The following is a 19,785-nucleotide window of genomic DNA, read 5'->3' on the forward strand; positions in this document are numbered from 1 at the left end:
CTAAAAACAGAGCCCGGCCTTGTGCTACTCCACTGAAGGAATATAGTTTGTACCACAAAATTCCCTCCCACAGTTAAATAACTTTCATCAGGTACTTGAACCAGCTGAAAGTAGCCATGAACAAGAAAGCCACAAACACAGAGCGAAGTGGTCATGGGTAAAGATGAGGACCGTAAGCATTTTATTTCAAACTGTTAGCCGGTGGTAATTAAGAATAAACCTATAGTAGAATGTGGAGGAGTTATGGCCAGGAGACATTTGGGGCTTTGGTGCATAATGACATAGCAATAAAGAAGGATAGAAACAATAATTTTTATGAAAATGTAGAGTGCTATATACATACACAGAGTTTAGCACTCCAGCTGAAATAACTGTTAGACAGATATATGCCATACCGATATTGGGTCATGAAATAAACATATTGAAAGTAAGTGACATTGTAGCAGAAACCATCATCTGCTTTGCCTGGCTTGAGAAGTTCTCACATGGCTTTTCATGTCTTGTGTTCTTATTCTGAACACGATCACTTTGTTCATGTTTCCTGTTACAGAGTCTTCATCTTCTTGGGACATAGCTTGACAGACAAGGAGAGGCCCAAGGCCCATCTTTACGTTGGAGGCCGAGTTGAGGGTGCACCGGGAGGGCGAGGGTCTGACACCTGGAGTCAGATCTACACGGGCCCCTGCCAGCCATCCTAGTCCCCACCTGGGTTTTTTGTGGTTGGCTCACACTGCTGCGATATTTCCCAGTCACAAATTCCTTTAAGATCTGAGGAGAGCTGATGCTTTTCTTTGAGAGAAAGCACGTATATAGGAATACAGACATTTGCTGTACACTTCCAGGGGATTTTTAGGCCCTCTAAAACCCATCCATGGACTTCAGGGGTCCAGAGGTTTCATGTCTAGAACTCTTGCCTCCAAGCTGTCAGTACAGTAAAGGAAGCATTGCAGAGGGTGAGAAAATCAAGCTGTGGTTGTGAACGTCACATTAGACAGCAGCCCTAACTCTCCAACTGAAAGGAAGGCAAGATGGCAGATATAATTTTACCACCTCAGATTCTCAAGCTGAGTCATCTATAGGGCTAGAGTTTTAGGGAACATATGGTTAACGCTTTAAGTTCTTAGCATAGAATTCTCTTTCGGGGCTATTTCCACTTTTAGTGTTTTTCTTACTGTCACACGTGGCGTCGGACAGCGTAGCAATGCTGGCAGATCATAAATACTGGGCTGGCCAACTCTAGAGGGTAGTGAGAGAATGGCCATGGGTCATCTGACACGTTTCAGCTGTTGACACCGAGCCAGCCCACTTCAGGGGTGAAGGCATTGGCCGTTATATCATGTGCTTGCTTCTGAGTGCAAGAGTCACTCCGTGAAGCTGAGTGTCTGATGACTTTGGTGACAAGCCTCGCTGTGTAGACCTCTGCCCACGGCAGCCCAGCTGGCCTTAGTCAGTCAGTGGGCACCTGACTGATAATGTGGGAAACTGTATTTTTGATTGAAAGTTCACATCTTTTGTAACCTCTTTGTCCACCTGGCCTGAGATGCCAGGCAGGGCATGGAGACTGAGCCCAGGCCCACCCCTTTTAACTGGTCAGAAGGCGATGAGACCGTGGGGTTATGTCATGGACAGAGAGTGGCTAGATAGGGCAGGGAGGGGAACTGAATCCATCTTCAAACCTCCAGAGAACAAATATTGAAATTGGCTAATAAACTGAGAAATATGAGTCAAGATTCTCTTTGCGGATAGCATGAGAATTGTACCTCTGTGTTTGAGGTAGAAAATGAAAATCTTAAGCAGGCATTCATGTAATAAGTGCAACTCATCTTCGATTACCATTTTGGTTAATATACACCCGTGATTAGTTTTCCTGCCACTTTCAATATATATTTTAATAATAACGTACCACATAACCTCCAGCCATAGTCCTCAAAGCACAAATACGGAAGGCAGGCCCTGATTTATGTCACTGGCCTTGATGAATTTTCAACTCTGTTATGGTGGGTGCCACACAATACACAGCCATTCTGTTTTTTACTCTCAGTACAATACTCAATAAGTTACGTGATATATTCAACACTTTCTTATGATATAAATATCATGTTACATATTTTTTCCCAGCCACAGGCTAAAGTTCGTGTTCTGATGTTTAAGATAGGCTCTGCTTAGCTGTGACATTCAGTAGGTTAGGTGAACAAAATGCATTTTCAACTTGACGATATTTTCAGTTTAGGATATAACACCTTTATGAGGAACATCTGCTTAGCACATCCACTAACAGCCAGCAGCAACTCCTCGTCCAGACACGGCTTCCCCGTGTGACTAGCAGCCTGCTGCTGCTGTGGGGAGCCAGTCCTCACAGTCCTCCTCCATGTTTCTTGTTTCGTTCAGGTAGGAACCTACTTTCCGTCCACCTCGCCCCGCTTCTGGTCCAGCTATCATCCTTGTGGCACCTCTAAACACACATCTGTCACCATGGACTTTTTTTCCTTCTATCTTGTGCTTTGTTTTCAGTTGGCACAAAAGTTTCTACCAGGGTTGGGGATTTAGCTCAGTGGCATAAGCGCCTGCCTGGCAAGTACGAGATCAGGAGTTCGACTGCCAGTACCAAGAAAAAAATTTCTACCCGTGTCCATTCCAGCTGTGAACTGAAAATGATCCTGGCCGTGGTGGGGAAGTGTAAGGGTGGCCTGTGATAATTCCTTCTAGCAGAAAGAAAAGCCACAGATGTGGATTCATCTTTAAATGATGAAAAGCCATCGCCATCATCTACAAAAATCCACCTGGTGTCTTGGTTGTACATGCTTGATGAATCCTGATTTGCCACTCTCTTTTGGAGTGGCTGGTTGAAATTTGTATCAGTAGTTTTTCTTCCTCTGGTTGTCATGAGGGAGGAGAGGTGTGTTGGAGGTAAATACAGGAAATAGGAGGCGAACAGCTAGCAAAATTTTACATATTAGCAGTACCACAATTTCCTATAGCTGCTACAACAATATTGTTAGTTCATTCCTATAGGCAGACTAGTTGGCAGTGTCAGAGAAGTAGAGTAATAATGTTAATTTTTAAAATATAACAGTAAGTAGGTGTATAATGGTAATGTATATTCATTGTAGCAAAAATAATGTATATCTTATATATTTTATTTGTAAATTTTATGCATTAAAATTGCCACCATCCCAGTGTTTTCCCTCCGAATAAATAAAATCTATCTTAAAAGGCTTCAGTATTACTTCTTTGTATAATAGAAATATAGCTAATGGGTAAAAATCATTTGAATTAATGAAGGGCATCTATAGGAATCTTTTGCAGGTCTCTGGCTATCTTTTCTTTCTTTTTATCCTCTACATTTCAGAAAAAGCATTAAAATATAATTGTGTCAATGTTTCTGCTAAACTCTAGAAACATGAGAATACATGGATGGTTTTCACATGGCCACAGAGGGGTCCTATACAAAACTTGATCAAAGATTAAAATCAAACTAAGAGTTTTGGATTTTTACAATGGCTGCCCATTTGACAGGGTATATAGCAAAGACCCATCACACACATATGTATAAGGGAAGAAAAATTAAAGTTTCTCTTCTAGTAGGGGTTAGATGTCTATAGTTTCAGTTTAAAAACTAATTTGTACAAGTATATTTAAGGACAAAAAGTCAATGTTTTCAGCTTAAGTTCATGTTTATTTATTTATTTTTTTGATCTGTGACCAGCCCAGTTCACGGAGTTATATTATCATAAGTCTTCCACCACTTAACCGTCCTTTTCTTTGGAGAACTGAAATAATCTACTTTAAAGCTTTTCCTACATTCATCTGTGCAGTCGGAGTTTAAACATTAGTGCTCTTTCCTTTAAAATTTGGTCATAATTGATTTTATTTCTCCACAGGTATGTAGTTTGTTATTTTATCAATTATAATTATTTTTTGTCTCCTTTGCAAATTTTGAGAGTGCTTAATGATTCTTAATTATTCAAATGATTAATGATCAGGGTGAAATACAGAATAAATACCAAGTTTAGTTGTCCTTAAAGTTGGATTTGAAACCTTTAGATTTTATAATATTTTTTCGTTTCCTATAAAATATTGGCCAAAAATAGAATTTATAAATAATATCACCAGCCAGTCAGAGAAGAGGGCCAAATTGTTCTGCTTGATATGCTCTGTTCTGAACTGTGATTTTGAATTCTTTTAGATAGCTTCAGAAGACTTCAGAAAAATAACTAATAGTTGCGCAGTATGAACAAATAGCCTGTAAATATTAATAGCTTTTTATTACTTCTGAGAATTATTCCTAAGTGAACAGCATAAGTTGTTTTGCAATAAAGGCAGATCTTTTTCACATGATTTTTATCATAGAGAAACTTAAAATGAACCTAAAAAATGCTCAACAGAAATCAGTGATTAAACAAGCTATCTTTCATCCTATTTAATTTTAATTGTGATATTTTTGAAGAATATTTAATAACAAGTGAAAAAAACTGAAATTATAAAAATCATACATGCTTATATATAAAAGGCTTATATATGTGTTTTTATTTATGAGTTCTGAATATGGAGGCAAACAAAGCAGTATATTACGTGATTTTTTGGTGTGTGATAAAGTTACATATGATTTTAAGATGTTCTTCATTTTTTCCACCTTTTTAATAGCTAGCATGTATTATTTTTATATAAAAAGGCCAGTAACTTCATTAAAAGAAAACCAATTTTTGGTGAAAGGTTAACAATAAAACTGACATGAACATTATTTAACATTTTGAAGGAAACTGAATACTTTGAAAGCTCTAAGTCTATCCTTATATGTTTTAAAATTTAGAGGAATGTTAGATTTAGAACAGTTTCAGGTTTCTTGGGTCTTTAACCTTAATAAGCACAGAAATTTTGTTTCTATTCCCATGCTGGGAATTGAACCCAGTGTCCTTGGGCCTGCCAGGCAAGCGCTCTCTTTCTGAGATACTCTCCTAAGAGGAGAAAATGATTTTTAATGAAAAATATTGGAGTTACTAAATATGCATATGAATGGCTTATGTTTTTTAATATGGGAGAATTAGCTTCATAACTACTTTCAGAATTTAAGCAAAATATAAAACTTTAAAGTGACGAATACAGATGAGTATTTCTGAATTTTTAACATGTAAGGGGGTCCCCAAGGGATCTTTTAAGAAGTACATTTTCCTTATGTATCTTAAATAGTCAATTTAGGAATAATTGACTTTCAAATATTTCAAAACACATGCCTGCTAGATAAATCATAAATATATTTATTTTGGTGTGAAGTAGGAGAATTACCTTACGTTTCCTTTCATGGACATTTTTCAACACAGCAATAGCAAATATCTAAAAGATTGTTCATGTTAAGTGCCAAATGCTGAGATGTTATAAAATTCTTTGAAAAGCTGGTTAGTTTAACAACAAAAAAAGTTTCCCGTTTCAACATGAATGCAATCTCCTGTTTGATTTGTGTGGTATTCTTGATTACTTTGTTTTTTCAACTCAAGACCTTTTGTTTGCCGGGCAGGTGCTTATGCCACTGAGCTATATCGCCAGCCCTCCTGATTACATTTTTTCTTTAGGCATGCTCCTTTCTGGCTTTGGTTTAAAAACTCATGGTCATGTTAGGACCGTTGTTTCTGAGAATACAGTGTCTGACCAACACTTTCACTTGCAAAGTTGTACAGTACCCTGGATTCAGGGTTCTGTGTAACGAGAAGCCTGAGGCTTATGTCTGTGTGTTTGGCCCGGGACTCAGTCAGACGGTCTACAGTCTTGTCGTTCCTTATCCTGGTAGATGCAAGGTAAGAGCTGTGGCTTTTAGTTCTTCAGTCTTTTTTTTTTTTTTTTTTTTTTTCCATTCTGGAGCATGAGAATTGAGAAAGGAAGGTGAGTTCGCTGTGGCTGTCTCTTTTTCCAGGAAAAGTAGAATTTTCCCAGAGATTTCCTAACAGTGACATTACCTTCTGTGTCACTGACTGGATTGCATTATCTAGCTTGAGGAAGATGAAGAAACAGAAAGTGAATTGTAATTCCCCTTTACAACATTTTTTTTTTTTTTGGTGGTGCTGGTGGTGGTACTGGATCAAATCTAGAGTCTTTGCACTGAGCTAAATCTACAGTCCTTCAGTCCTTTTAAAATTTAACTTATTTTTTTAATTTTAAGACAGGGTTTCACTAATTTGCTAAATTGATAAATTGGGCTTGGATTTGTGAACTTCCTTACTCAGCCGCCCAGAGCACTGGGATTATAGGTTAGCATCACTAGCGTAACTAGACCATGAATTCTTAAAGATAAAGTATAAAGAATGAAAGGAGTGAGGGGTGGAGGTGTGGGGCTTGGGGTGCAGATGGGAGCTGGAAGGTCCTGCTGATGTCATCTCCAACGGGAAGAATATTCTTTTGTAGAATAAAAAAGGCAGGGAAAGAACTTTGTTTTTACCCTTAGACAACATAAAGTACAGATATATCTAATAGCACATAAACAGATATTTAGTATATCTATGATATGCAATTAAAATTGTGATAACTTAAAGGAATGATAATGAAAAAATGTTGGGAAACATTGATTTAGATGAAATGTGACCTGCTGTCCAAGGCTTTGCATCTTGTCTTACAAACAAAACTTGATTCTATTACTAAGGACAAAGAGAGGCTCAGATAGTGGATAAACAGCTAATAAAGCCTGAGGTAGATCATGTCACAAACTAACTTAAAGGACAGGTAACAGGCCCTTGTAGGTGTTAGTCCTCTCTTATTGGACAATAAGCATCATCACAGGAACTTACCTCCTTTGACATCTGTCTTTATACATTAGCACACCAGGCCCTCAATGTGTGTGCTTTATAGGGCAAATGAAACAATTTCCCCTAATATACATTTTGCAGCTTGACCAATCACCTAATATCGATTTTCACGTATTTCTGTCCTTGGAAACCTCTTCAGCAGCCTGTTAGTCACTTTTCAGTTTATTGAGACAAAATACCCAACACACAAAGTTAGAGGAGAAAAAGTTTATTGTAGGTTTCAGTCCCTAGTGTGCTGGCTCCCAGGCAAGGCGGCGTGGCAGAGGGGCGCTCAGAGGAGAAACAGCTCAGGGTGGGCAGAAGTCAGCAAGACAGCAAAGTGGTGAAGAAGCAGAAGCAACAACAGTGACCTCAGCAGCGCGCTTTCTGTCTCTTGTCTTCTCTCCGGGCTACATGCCCTTGGGGTGGGCGCAGCACTAAGATCAAGGTTGGACTTCCCATTATCCACACTCAGAATTATGCCAGACTGATCAGTGGGCCAATTTAGTAAGCACACACCCAGCACCACACACTCTAATCCAGCCAGCTCTGAAAAGTACCACCCATGACTACATGAGGCTTTGGGGGACATCTAGACACAGCTGTAACAAGCAGCTTCTAGTACCATGCAGACACCAGGTCCAAGACCCTCCTTTCCTATCACATTCTTAGGTGCAGCCTGTGTCACGACATGCTGATTCCTCTGCCCCTGGATTTAGTCCTCTGTGCCTTTGCACCATGCCATTTTCCTATTTTTGTCTTGTCAAACTTCCTTCCTCTCTAAACGCCACTTGGTGTCACCTCTTCTGAGGCTTAGGTGCATCCAACCATCCAGAATACTCTTCTTTGTCTCCAGCCTTTTCGAATCTTCCCTTCATTGCCTGTGTTAAATCCTGCTTCCTCCACCAGGTCTTTGCAGTAACCCCAACCCTGGCACATCTCCACTGTCTCTAAATCCTACTTGTTTAATGTATCCAAAGTCTCCACCTGTTATTTACCTGGTCCCAGCATCTGTATTTGTATCTTGTCTCCACAATAGGTTGAAGTCTTACATTGCCCAGCTCAGTGCTGTGTGAATAGAAAACAATTAATAAAAGTTGGCTGACTAACAGATAAAAATGAATTTTAAATGTCAATAGATAAAATGAGCGACAGTAAGTTGATGAAAATTGTTTTCCTGGCAGTTCTAAAATCCATTGTATCCATATTTTAACATAGATATACCCAGCACCATGGGGATTCACTCACAAGAGAAAAACCTAAAGCCTGATTTAGAAGCCAGAACCGTCCACCTGCCCTTCTGGGTCTACCAGTTCCTGCCCCTTGCTGCACGAGAGGGCTGGAGAGGTGATCCCAGGGCTTTGGAGCCAGCCCTGCATGCAAGTCAGCGGTGGCTCTGCTACAACTAACTGTAAGCACAGGATGTGTTGTCTTTTCCTTGGTGCTCTGTCACCAGGTCTGTGAAATGGGGAACTTCTCTATCGTGCTGCTGTGAGGGTGCAACCAGGTCATGTATGAAAGCACTTGCATCACGGCCTGGTACCCCACTGGCGCTCCGGAAATGGTGCACGGTGGTTTGGCTTATCTGCCTGATGTTTTGAGAGCAGAATTCTTTTATTTTCTGAGTTTGCTTCACAAGATTCCTGTGAAGAAAGGAGGTCTCTTGTGTGAAGGGTGAGACGTGTCATTAGAGATAGACAGAAGGTCCGAGAAATGCATCCCAGGCAACTCTGTCACTGTGTGGCCTCATGAGGATGCTCACACCAACCAAGACATCTGTGGTCATAGGTGACATAATCTTACAGAACCCCTGTCACCTGTGTGTCCCTCATTGACAGAAACATGACCATTCAGTGTGCTATTCTGCCTGTATCTCAGGAGCTGGAATAAGAGTCATATTCACATTTCATAGTATTTTGAGCTGGAATGAAGCCTCTTGTTTTATGAATAATGAAACTAACGCCCAAAGAAGATGAAAAATTTGTTCCTGGTTACAAAGTAAGGGACAAAAAGGAAAACTTTAACCTACTTCTCCTTACTCTTGACTAGAGCTTAAGAAAAAATCTTGCTTGATCTCATAAATGAAAATAACAGATGCCAGCTAAATGTTGAATTTCAAATAAGCAAATAAATTTAGTTTAAAAGAAAGAAAGACTTTGTTTGGAGAATAAATTAGAAAAAAAATAGATGTGTAGGGGATACTGGATATGTGTTTATGCTCGGGCTTGCTGTTTCAAAAGGCATCGAGAATGTGCCTTTAAGAGGGAAAAGATGTCTAGGCATCCTGCCCTCTGCTGAGACAGGAAGACTGCAAGTTTGAGCTCAGCAGGAACTTTTTAGTGACTCAGCAAGACCTTTTCTCCAAAATAAATTGGAGAAGGGGCTGGAGACACAGCTCAGTGCAAAGGTCCCCGTTCAATCAGTTCAATCTCCCGTACTGTGAAGACAGTAAAAAGGTAGGGGGTTCCCTTTGGGGAAGCTAGGACATTGATTGTTTTAAAAGTTACTTTACTTAAAAAGATTTTGAACACACCCAGAAAAAAAAATAGTAAAATGGATCCCTAAATGCCCAACACTCAGATTTAGCAATTGCCGGAGTAATTTTGAGGATCAAATTTGGGGAGCATGGGCTTCTGTCTGAGGCTGTGAATAACACTCCAAGGGCCATGAGGTGGGAAGAAATGCAGTGCATAAATTGCCAAATGCTTCCTTGCATCTCACTTAATTTTGTGTGTGGGGGGTTACTGGGGATTGAACTCACAATCTCGTGCCTGTCAGGCAGGCGCTTAATGCCACTGAGCCAAATCCCTGGCTCCTCGCCCCCCACGTCTGATCAGTGCTGTGAGCCAGCTGGTCCTGGCCCGTACCCTGGTCTCTGGATCGCAGTTCCTCAGCTTGCTCCAGTTCCCATTACAGCATCTGCGCTCTGCCACTGTGTCACTGAGATGCAATGCTTGGTTGGAGGTTGGATTGCATCATTGCTGTTACTGAGAGTTCTGATGAATAACACGATCAATCCAGAAGCTGTAGGAAACTGGTGACTACTGCAGTTCAGGAGGGTCCCAGACTTAAATGAGGCTGGCACAGAGAATGGGATTAATACCCCCAAAATTTCTTTTCCAATGCCTCACTTTTGTATATGGATGTGTTTTGTTTAATTTTGAAACTTCCTCTTCCTCTAATCAAAAATGGCTTTGAGAGAACAAGACTAGAAACATATTCACATAAATGTGGAAAGTAGTTTTTTCTTTTTTTAAAGGCTTGACCTTTCAAGGATAATTTGCATTTCAACAAATGTGGAGAAAGGAGGGACCCGCTCCCTGGTGAATGACTCTGGTTGGGAGAGGCTTTTTATTTCCCTTGCTGCCACCACAGGTGGAAGGGTTCCTTCTGCAAGGCTGTCCCCTGCCAGACCTCTGTTGTGCCTACTGGCTCCAAACTCTAAGGATTGGACTTCCTTGGTTCTTATCCAGGAACGGCGACAGCTGCTAGACTGGGAAGCTGATGCCAGGGAGCTGCTTCCTTGCCACCTCCCTGTTGGGGTGGGCTCCCTCAGTCTGGGCCTCTGGATTCCAGATCACGGAAAGTGCTGTGAGGGTCTTGACAGGTTTCTAATCTGCAGTTCTGAAAAACGAGGGATTCAGAAGACTCTTTCACGCATAAAGAGAAATGATGACTCAGTTGAGAAGACACTGGAATTCAGCCAGGAGAAAATCATTAGATGGAGAAAAAGAGATAATGCACTTTCCATGTGATGCAGAAAGGCAGCTCTGTACAGCATCACGTGCAGGGAGGAGGGTGTTTTTTTACCCACAGACAGTTAATTCCATAGTTGCAAAGTGTCTTCGGACCTTGAAAAATACTAAGTTGTGAGTCTTATTCTTCTAGTTTCTGAAATTATAACACACACACAGACACACACACACACACACACACACACAGACACACACACTCACACACTCATTTTGCACCAGGCTAGCAAAATTTGGGAAATGAAACACTCACTGAAGAGAGAAGAGGTAAGAATAGTTGCTCTCAACTATGTAATCCTGGGACAACCGCCTCTTGGTTGTAGTGTTCTTGCCTTTGGTTCTCTTGTTTTAAAAGTCTAGATGCACAAAACACAGAGCACTGTGAGCTTTTGCTGGGTGCCATGCAATTCTTTGGTCTCCTGATTGAACTTTGGTCAGTGGGTGGGGCTAGGGGTGGTACTTTGACGGTGGTGTATTAGTCTGTTTTCTGGTTTTGCAACAAAATACCCGGGGCTGGATACCTATAAAGGTGGAAACTGCCTGGTAAGATGACCCATTTCCTTCCAAACTGCAGTGTGCATAGTCACTGGGGTTCCTTTCATTAGGCAATGGAATTTTCAGGCGTGGGGGTCTGGCTGGAATCCTGAGGGTGGTGGAGGAGGAGACTACTGATTCTGAACACCAAAGCAATCTCCCTTCCACCCTGGTCACTCCTGCTTTAGGTGGTAACATGTACCGTAAGATGAGAAAAATAGTGGCTTTGTGGGCTCTGTAGTGTCCTTGACAGTTTTTGCATGGGCTTCAGGTACTCAGGTGCACCAGCATCTTTCAAGTACAGCTTTCCTCCCTCTCCAATAAGGCCTCTCCAGTTCTTTGGGGTGGGGAAGAAGTGGGCTTGCTTCTCCCTCTCATCACCCTGGTGGTGTGCCCCACAAGGTCCCAGTTAAGGTGCATAAGTTGGGCACTGTTCGCTTCTCTACCCTGGGCAAACTGCACTTCGACGTTACCATTCTTGGCCAGGAAGCCATCAGAACAGTAATTTATTTATTTTTTTCATGTTTCATCCCTGTTACTTCTAGCTTACAAATGTCACTTGTCTCACTGAGTTCTTTTGTCATAGCCTGATAGTTCTTTGCTATGTTTTTAGCTTTCTTGACATTTTTAAAAGGATAGCTTTTAAAAGTATATTTGAAATATTTTTTTTTTCCTTCAGAAGGAAGGTTGGGGTGGAAAACACAGCCTGCTGTAAGTGGATATTACCACATGATCATAGAAAATGTAGCTTTTTTCCTCGCTAGACCAAAGCTGATTACTTGGAATCTCAAATATTAAAAACTTTTAGATGTTCTTTAAATTTGACTTTGAATGGTCAAAAGATGAATTTAGAGTAGTTTTGTTTACTAGGTAACGGTCTAATTTTTTGCTATCAAAATAGCAGTGAAGTAAAATTACTTGGTATTTTTTGTAAAATAAGAGGGAAAATGTCCATGAGCTTTGTTTATGGAATTTTAAGTGATTGATGAGATGGATCATTGCATGTTTTTTCAGTAAGGCTTTTATTTGTTTCAACAATAGATAATATTAAATTGGCAGTGGCAGTAGAGTATGACAGAGCTTTATTTTGGCAAAACAATATACCAAGGACCACAAAACAGAATGCTGCCTTTATGCAATAATGATTCATTGCTACTACATCTTGGTATCAAGAGATGATCATCAAACCTCATGTTTTGCCTCCATCAACACATGAGAGCAGCATTAGCCTACCTCAAGAATTATTTGTCTACTTACTGACACTCAAGCTGAATATTTTGTGGAAAGACCAGTAAACAAAAGAGTGAAAGTGGAACAAATTAAACCAAAGGAGACAGAAGGCCTTCCCAAATGCATCTGAGTCTTTAGGGAACAGGCTTGTTTCTCTGGGTGTCAGTTTTCTGTTCTGGAAACTCGAAGATTGGATTAGACCTCTATTTCTTAAGCACAATATATATCAATGGTGATAGGCAAGACTTTTTTAGGGCAAACATTTAAAAAGCACTAGATTTTAAATTATTACATCTTTTTTTAGTGGCTTCAGAAAAAAAATGAAAAAAATCTACGATTTCATTCATTTGATTGCTTAGAATAAGCTGTGTGAGTTCATTTAAGATTGATTTTTTTTTTTTTTTTGGTCATTTTTCTTCTTTTTGTCGGTACCGGGGATCGAACTCACGACTGCCTGCTAGCCGCTGAGCTAAATCCCCAGCCCCAAGATTGATTTTTTAAATCAAGTAAATAAGAGTTTGTTAGTTTGGAGATGTGGCAAAAGTGACTAATCTGGTGGTCAAGCGACAGAAATCTGGGGGCAGAGTTAGGTGATCTTTAAGACTGCAACCAACATGATTGTTTTAGTTCTCACTGACAAGACGGGAAAAGTTTTCATAATCAAGCCCAATTGTTTCCTAACAAAGGGCTTAATTTCTATTCCATAAGAGACCACTTTTGTTGGAATTTTTCTAGCACACTGTACAGTTTGATCAGCGCACAATTCAAACTGTGTGTCTCTGTTTTAAATTGTTGTGGGTTTTTTTTTCTGTTTTTAAAAATTTTGAATGTTGAAAGAGCTTCACTGGTTAGCTTAGTAGCACATTGCCTGCCTGGGAAACACAGGTCCTGAGTTCAATTCACAAAACAAACAAACACACACCCAACTCTGCTGGGAAGATTCCCAGATTAAGAAGGAGCTTTCCAGACCCTGTGAGACCCGCTCACCTTACAGATGAGGAGACTGCAGTGGGGCGGGGGAGGTCCTGGACTTACTTGTTCAAGGTCACGTCATCAATCAGGGTCCATCCTGACCTCCTGCTCCATTCTCTCAGAAATGACTGTCTCCCCCCCCCCCCGCCCTAGCGTATGTTTCTTCTTTCCAGGATGCAGCTACAGGATGAATTTATATTTTCTTTTACAGAAGATCACAAGATTTTATTTTCATAATTTTTTGTTATAGAAATACTATATATTTACGAAGGAAATTTAGAGACTATAGACAGGCATAACAGAAAAGGCTTTCCTATCAGTAGGAGAGTGGTCAGCACCTTGTCGATCTGTTTTCTTCTCTATTTTTATTAAGAAATCAGGATCATATTATTTTGAACTTGCTCTCTTTTGTAGCGCTTGCCCCTCCAAATTTTTTTTTCCTGTGAGATTTAACTGAGAGGGGCTGGGGATTTAGCTCAGCGGCATAAGCGCCTGCCTTGCAAGCAGGCAGTCGTGAGTTCGATCCCCGGTACCGATAAAAATGAAAAAGACATGCACACACATACACACACACACACACACACACACACACACACACACAAAAGAGATTTAACTGAGAGCAAGGTAATTGATCTATGGAATGTTGTTTTTCTCTAATTTCGGATTTTATTCTGTGAGGTCTCTGCTGTGCGGGGTTTTATTATGATGAAGTTCTACAGTGCACCACTGTGTTTCCATGTGGTCTTTACTTTACTTTGCCCCATAATATGGTTTCTTTTATAGAGAAAACACTGAGTTCCAAATTTTGAAAAATTGTTCAAAAGCCTCAAAACTTAGTCTAAGCTGTATGAAGATTTTGTTTAGTATCTTTTGTCTCATCAGGCTTTTAAAAAGTAGGATTCGTTTAAAGCCAATTAAAGGTGTATAGTCTGTCATTTTTCCAGACTTCTATGAATTTGTAATTTACTGTTTAATCTGCTTAGGGTACATGTAGGCTGACCCTAATTCTTTTTAGTACTATATTAGTCTCTGTCAATGAATGGAGCATAATTAACTTAAACCACTGCCTCTTAATGGTCCTTTCAGTTATTTCTAGTTCCTTCTTTGCTGTTATGACCTTTGCAGTAGTGGTACATCTTGACTGCTTGTGTGTTAGGACAATATGTTCCAAGAATTGGAATTGTTGATTGAAAGACACGCGCATTTAAGATTTTGGTAGATAATGGTTGGGCATAAAAGTTGGGGTGGTACCTGACAATAAGGGAATAATATCACTTGTAAAGAATTTTAAAACAATAGCAAAACCAACATGTATCTGTTTTGCATTATTACCATGCACTGGTAGAGGTAAAGTGAGAGCTGAGTTCTAACTGGTATGTTTAGATTCCATGACAACTTTGGGGGCAGTTTACGTCTCAGCCCTAAGACCCTACACATCCTGAGTTGTACGCTCAGTTAGAAAGGGATAATGGCACCACAAAGTCCCTGGACACCACGGAACAGAACTCAAGTTTCTCTAATACTGTTGTTCTGTGTGACAGCTTAGGGTTTTGTATTTCAACAGTGAAGCAAATATAGACTGAAAGGTATAATTATTTGAAACCAGCAAATGCAAACTTCAGTTCATACATGAAGTATTTTTATTAATTTGAATAATACTTTTAAATTTAAGATTTGTCTTATAAATTGTCACTTGCTAAAGATTGAATCAGGAAAATAAGGATTGTTCCTGAAAATATTTTTATCATACAGACAAAAGAGGTTTAAAAGTAACCAGCTCCTGCTTTCAAAAACATGCCACTGGATTCTGTGGAGTCACTCTCTACCCAGAGAGAGATCTTTTACACATCTACCACTGGTGTATGCAAGTGTTCCAGGAAGAAGTCTTCCAAATGCTGTTAGAAATCAGCTATGTTGTAACAAAGACATCACAGAGATCACCTGTCAGATGAAAAATGTCTCCTTCCCTCGTGCCTTTATTTTTGAAGTGCTTAGTTTTATCGAGATTAAAGGGCAGGCTGGCTTTCTCAAGAGAGGATGGGGCAGGAGGGAAGGGGCTAATGGTGAGTTCTGACCCCATCTTGTCATAGCACGCAACTTCTTTGTGCCTTCAATTCTGCAGCCATTCAATGAAACAGGAGTGGTGCCGACCATGTAGTGTGGTCATGATGCAATGAGATCATCTTCACACAGCATTTAAAGCAATATCTGGCAAAGGCAGTGTTTACTGGTGCCCTTACCCACACATCCTGCGGATTGTAAATCACTGTGCCCACTTTGCCGCTCCAGTTCCGTGACTTGCCAGGGTTGTATTGCTGGTTAGTGAGGAAGATGAGGGTCTCTCCCCCGTCCAGCTCTGACTCCCTCTCAGGGCTCTTTACCAATCAGCAGTCTTGCTTGCTGAGACCAGCGCGAAATCTTCTCGCTCCATTCATTGCTCTGGGTGACGTCTACAGAACAAAACACCTTGACTGCTTCTTATCATTTGAACAAGTTATAAGCTGCAGGTTTACCCTAATTCCAGAGAATGTTGGCCCGCTTAATGGCTGCTCCTGAAGAGATGGTCTCTCTGGAAGAAAGCAATGTGAAATGGAACCGTTGTTTGAAGAACACAGATACGTGAAAGCCAGGGCCTGCAAAACTGATTGCTATGCCGTGGTAATCTGGGAGATCTGCTCGTAGGGATGCGGGCTTTGTGCTGCCAGTCTTGCAGAGATGAAGTGTAGGCTGTCACAGGGAGAAGTGCACGCCTCGGAGAAGATCCTGTGGGGACGGAAAGTGTGCTGACTCAGCGGCTTCCATTTCTGGGCCTCCAGTTGGCCCGCGCAGGGAAACCACTTCTCTCTAGCTTTTGGTTTCCTCACGGGGAAATGAGTGGGCTGGGTTAGATGACCTTTCAACATCTTCACAAACTGAGTTTCTTTCCACAGCCGGGACAGCTGCTTTACAGATTGTTTTGGGGGTTGCTCTGAGGTAGGGGAGTGCCAGGAATATGGGGGATTCCCAGAACACATGGGCAATAAATAAATACTAAAAATTTCTGAAACACATTCAACCCCAAAAAGATTAACATCCTTAATCTCTATTTTTAATTAGGCCTTGTTTTTGTTTTTTTTTGAGACAGGGTCTCTCTAGGTATTTCAGGCTGGCCTTGAACTCACTATGGAGCCCAGACTGGCCCTAGATCTTGCAATGATCCTCCTGTCTCTGCCTCCCCAGTGTTAGGATTACAGTGTATATTATCATGCCCGGCTTGATCTTTAAGCTCTAAAAAGATTTTTAAAAATCATTAGATTATGATGGCCATCTTGTGAGAAAAGTAGGTAAAACAGATGAGTTGCAAAAGAAAAAAAGTAATACCTGATAAAGAAAGAGAAGAGATAATTTGAATTTTTACCAGTTGTAAATGAAAACAAATCAAATTGGCAAATATTATATCCAGTAATAGTTGATAAATGAATGTGATGAAATGATAAAGTCACATGCAATTTAAATACATTGGTCCAATGTTTCTTCTCTTTTCATCTAGTAATTGCATTCATATCTATTTATTCTTGAGAAATAGTTATTACAAAATCAAATGGAAGCTTTTCATTTAATGTTATAGTAAAATTAAGAAAAATTAAAGTGCCCAGTGTTAGGCATTTGGTTAACTATATGGTATTGCATTCATATAATAAAATGTTATGTAATCAGGAAAATTATGTTGGAGGAATTTTGATACAGGAAATGTTTACAATACAAACACTAAATGAAAAAAGCAAGAAACTGCACTTACATGAGGTGTGGTTTAGTTTTGGAGAAAAGTCAAGTACTGGAAAAAAAAACCCAACAGGAAAAAGCACATTAATATTTAGTGTTTGGTAGTAGGTGGCTTTTGCCTTCTCCTTTAGACTACTATGTTTTTGAGATGTTTTGTAGTGGGGATGTACCATTCTTACATCAGGAAATAAGGTTTGAAGAGAGGGTTCAGGAAAAACAAGCAGAGTGGTTAATTATCCGGAATGGGGAGGTCACGTTCCGTGTGATCAGCCAGCAAATGAGAGGGAGGCCCTGTCCCCACCCAGGGCTCCCCGAGTGATAAGTGAGGGAGTGGGCTCTGGGGAGGGGCCGGGGAACCCCTAACTGTGGTTTTTGCTGTCATAAATGGTGCTTTAGAGCTGGGAGGCATCGTGGACTCGTGGCGATCAGTCCAGGCCTCAGACAGATTTCATGTTTACATACCAAGATCAGGCAAGAAGCCACTTTTAGTCTAAGGGAAAACATTAAATCCTAAAACAAAAACTCCCCATTCCCCACACCTTTTCAGAAAAAAAGAGATTACCACCCCCACCCCCCAGGCAGAGGGTCTCCTCACTATTGGAGGTACTTTGGGTTGAGAGCTAGTTTCGCGTGGTTAATACTACATTTTCACTTTTGAGTTCCTTTCCTTTTCTTTTTATTTTCATTATGACTTTTTGCTCTTTTGCAAACAGCTAATTGTGCAGAATTAGAGCAGAGGGCCAAGGCAAGTTGGTGAAGCTAAAGGCACCATCAGGAAAGAGTTTAGGTAATTGCAAAGTAATTGAAGAGCATCCTTGGACAGGAACTTGTTGTACAGGTGGCCGTTCCTTTTCGGGAGTAGACACCACGTCTTACTGAGGTGCAGGAGACTCGGCGACTACAGCACAGTTGCTCCTTTGTGATCCTTACCCAGGCTGAGGCTTGTCTTTTCCAGGCAGGCTCTATTCTTCGTTTGTTACTATTTGTTTGCTTGAGATAAGGTCCCATTAGGTAGTTCAGGCTGGCCTTGAACTTGCTTATGTAGCCCAGGCTGACCTTGAACTCACAGTGATCCTCCTGCCTCAGCTTCTCCATCCTGAGATCCCCTTCCTAAATCTACATAATCTGCATAAAAATGTCAGATTTTGGATCATCTTAGATTCGGATTTTGGATTTTTCAATTAGTATTTAACCAGTGTCCACAAAGTGATTGTCACCTAACATAATTCGCAATAGTTTCTTAATGTCGTTTAATGCCCATGATGTATTCCAATTTTTTGAATATTTAAGAAAATATAAAACACACTTAAAAAAAACTCTTGTATGAGAAAGAAAAAGAAAGAAAAGGGGTGTTAGAGCTGAAGATAACTGTGTTCACCTTCACAGGAGGCAAACTTATCAGCTTTGCCTGTTTCTTTTCCAAAGAGGAGAGGGTGAAATGAATTTTAAAAAATGAACTGAATGTGTTAGTGCATGCCTGTAATCCCAATACTCTGGAAGGCTGAGGCAGGAGGATTGCAAGCTGCTTGGGTAGTTTAACAACTTGGTGAGACCCTGTCTCAAAATTTAAAACAGATAAAAAAAAAAAAAAACAACTGAGAATATAACTCGGTCTGAAGGCCTGGAGTTCAGTCCTACAACTAAGAAAACCAACTGATAAACCAACTAACCAACCACCAACTGCAGAAAATGCTATGAATTTTAAATGAACGCAACTTATCAGGACAGAAAATTTTGTCAAAAATCCCTATGTGTTTTCACAGAAATCCTCTGCAGCTTCAAGGGACCTCCTCAACCATCTCCTTTTTTTTTTTTTTTTTTTCTAAACCAAACAAAACGCAGCATGCTTGTTGTAGACATCTTCTTAAATGCACATAAGCAAGGTGAAGAAAATAAGAATCCGCGGGACCCAGGGACAAGCCACCTCTGCATGTCGGTGTAGCTTGCTAGGCTTCTGCATCTGCGGAGTTCTGCGGTATGCACCGCACCCTGGGAAACCTGCTGCCCCACTTAGCCCAGGAAACCCTTTCCTGTTTCAGTTAACAGATTCCTGTGCTGTTTTTTTAAAAAAGGATTTTGATCAGAATCACAGTTGATATATGCAGTACCTATTCTTAGCTTTTGTCATAACTTAGAAAAGGACACATTTCCAGCTAAATATTCCATGGTAAAGCTCATGAAAGAGGAAGACAGTCCTTACTGCCATCTGTCTGCCACCCCCACTCCTTGGGGAAGGGATGACCTTGTCATAAGGTAACCTCCCCTTTGGCACACCTGAACTCTGCCTGGCTCTTCTGCCAGCACCATGGGAAATACCCAGCTCCTCAGGGGTCTTGCTCAGGTCTGGGCTCCTGATGAACAGAGGGGAAGGTTCCTGTCTAGGGGAAGCTTTGAGGTTTGGAAGGCTGAGATCAGGGAGGCCTCAGAGTTTACTGAGTGATGCTCTATTTTAATTCAACCATGATAGGGTTAACTGTCTTCTAGGCTGAGGGATACAACTTAGACCCTCGACTCTGGAGAACGGTTCTTAAAAGTTGCAATCAGCGTCTTGCAAGGGAACATTCAGAACAAGATTTTTGGCACAGAGATGATCTATGTATAAAAATAAACCAACCAACATGGCTTCTGTGATTTTGAGGGGGAATTTCATGATTATTTGTAGCAGTTAGCAGTTCACTGGGGGAATTATTAAAGTGGGACTGAGAATCAGTGAAATTGCAAAATAAAACAAGAAAAAAATTACTCTACAGAGATCTACAGTGAAG

The 19,785-nt window shown here is 40.5% G+C and overlaps 1 protein-coding gene across 5 annotated transcripts in view; it reads left to right on the plus strand.

Moving 5' to 3' along the window:
- Positions 1–19,785, plus strand: part of Rhoh (ras homolog family member H) — a 42,831-nt gene that overhangs the window by 14,243 nt on the left and 8,803 nt on the right. For 2 of the 5 annotated variants that reach the window (XM_063240720.1, XM_063240721.1), the window contains one exon: positions 7,989–8,181. The exons of 2 other annotated variants lie outside the window; for them this stretch is intronic. The gene's annotated coding sequence lies outside the window, so the exon portion shown is untranslated. One more of the 5 variants, XR_010044721.1, reaches the window with a different exon arrangement.

This window comes from Cavia porcellus, unplaced genomic scaffold (assembly GCF_034190915.1).
Source record: "Cavia porcellus strain 051 isolate PalLab524CR breed Dunkin Hartley unplaced genomic scaffold, mCavPor4.1 scaffold_30, whole genome shotgun sequence".
Lineage (NCBI taxonomy): Eukaryota > Metazoa > Chordata > Mammalia > Rodentia > Caviidae > Cavia > Cavia porcellus.